This window comes from Carcharodon carcharias, chromosome 38, assembly GCF_017639515.1.
Source record: "Carcharodon carcharias isolate sCarCar2 chromosome 38, sCarCar2.pri, whole genome shotgun sequence".
Classification (NCBI taxonomy): domain Eukaryota; kingdom Metazoa; phylum Chordata; class Chondrichthyes; order Lamniformes; family Lamnidae; genus Carcharodon; species Carcharodon carcharias.
In genome coordinates this window covers 936,587-938,945 of record NC_054504.1, presented here as the reverse complement: position 1 = coordinate 938,945, position 2,359 = coordinate 936,587, and positions in this window count along the sequence as shown.

The following is a 2,359-nucleotide window of genomic DNA, read 5'->3' as shown; positions in this document are numbered from 1 at the left end:
CTACACTGTCCCCATCAAACACTCCCAGGACAGGTACAGCACGGGGTTAGATACAGAGTAAAGCTCCCTCTACACCGTCCCCGTCAAACACTCCCAGGACAGGTACAGCACGGGGTTAGATACAGAGTAAAGCTCACTCTACACCGTCCCCATCAAACACTCCCAGGACAGGTACAGCACGGGGTTAGATACAGAGTAAATCTCCCTCTACACCGTCCCCATCAAACACTCCCAGGACAGGGGGAGAGAGCGGTTAATAAAGCAGACAGTATCCTGGGCTTTATTCATAGGGGCGTAGGGTACAAGAGCAGGGAGGTTAGGTTGAACTTGTATAAGACACTCGTTCAGCCTCAGCTGGAATATTGTGTCCAGTTCTGGGCTCCGCACTTTAGGAAGGATGTGAAGGAATTGGAGAGAGAGAGAGACAGAGAGAGAGAGAGTGCGGAAAAGATTCACGAGAAAGGTTCCAGGGATGAGGAACTTCAGTTCCGTGGATAGATTGGAGAAGTTGGGACTGTTCTCCTCAGAGAAGAGAAGGTGGAGAGGAGATTTGATCGAGGTGTTCAAAATCACGAGGGGGTCAGGGACAGAGCGGATCGGGAGAAACTGTTCCCATTGGGGGAAGGATCGAGAAGCAGAGGGACACAGATTGAAGGCGATGGGTAAAAGGAGCGACGGAGACACGAGGAGAAACTTTTTCACGCAGTGAGGGGTTAGGGTCTGGAACGCGCTGCCTGAGAGTGTGGGGGAGGGAGGGTCAATCGAGGAGGTTAGGATCTGGAACGCGCTGCTTGAGAGTGTGGGGGAGGGAGGGTCAATGAAGGCGTTCAAGAGGAAATGGGATTGTTATCGGGAAAGGAAGAATGTGCCGGGTTAACGGAGAAGGCGGGGGGAGCGGGACAGAGCGAGCTGACCTTGCAGTGAGCCAGCACGATGAGATGGGCTTCGTGCTGAGTTGGATCAACATCATTACAGGTACCAACGTGGTTTCCATATGGGATCAGAGGCTGCTTATGTTTAAGGGGTCTCCTGGTCCCTGCGCTTGCCCTGAAAGGATGTTGCCTGGACTCTGATGGGGAGGGTGTTCCCTCCACTCGATCGATGCCACCCAGCAAGGAATTGCATTGATCCAGCGACTCGCACAGCCACAGGGTGTTGCACAGCATTGCGGAGTCGATAAAATATTTTCTGGTATGTCCCCTATTGCGATCTTGGGAGTTCGCACACAGCAAAGATCCCACAAACAGTAACGTGATCATAACCCAGATCATCCGTTTTTACTGACGTTGGTTACAGGATTAATATCAAACCCCCGCCCCCCACCCCAGGACACTGGGGAGAACTCTTGCCAGTGCGGCTCTACCTCAGCACTGACCCTCCGACAGTGCGGCTCTCCCTCAGCACTGACCCTCCGACAGTGCGGCGCTCCCTCAGCACTGACCCACCCACAGTGCGGCGCTCCCTCAGCACTGACCCTCCCACAGTGCGGCGCTCCCTCAGCACTGACCCACCCACAGTGCGGCGCTCCCTCAGCACTGACCCTCCCACAGTGCGGCTCTCCCTCAGCACTGACCCTCCGACAGTGCGGCGCTCCCTCAGCACTGACCCTCCCACAGTGCGGCTCTCCCTCAGCACTGACCCTCTGACAGTGCGGCGCTCCCTCAGCGCTGACCCTCCGACAGTGCGGCGCTCCCTCAGCGCTGACCCTCCGACAGTGCGGCTCTCCCTCAGCACTGACCCTCCCACAGTGCGGCGCTCCCTCAGCGCTGACCCTCCGACAGTGCGGCGCTCCCTCAGCACTGACCCTCCGACAGTGCGGCGCTCCCTCAGCACTGACCCACCCACAGTGCGGCGCTCCCTCAGCACTGACCCTCCGACAGTGCGGCGCTACCTCAGCACTGACCCTCCGACAGTGCGGCGCTACCTCAGCACTGACCCTCCGACAGTGTGGCTCTCCCTCAGCACTGACCCTCTGACAGTGCGGCTCTCCCTCAGTACTGACCCTTCGACAGTGCGGTGCTCCCTCAGTACTGACCCTTCGACAGTGCGGCTCTCCCTCAGTACTGACCCTCCGACAGTGCGGAGCTCCCTCAGCACTGACCCTCCCACAGTGCGGCGCTACCTCAGCACTGACCCTCCGACAGTGCAGCTCTCCCTCAGCGCTGACCCTCCGACAGTGCGGCGCTCCCTCAGCACTGACCCTCCGACAGTGCGGCGCTCCCTCAGCACTGACCCACCCACAGTGCGGCGCTCCCTCAGCGCTGACCCTCCGACAGTGCGGCGCTCCCTCAGCACTGACCCACCCACAGTGCGGCGCTCCCTCAGCACTGACCCTCCGACAGCGCGGCACTTGGATCAT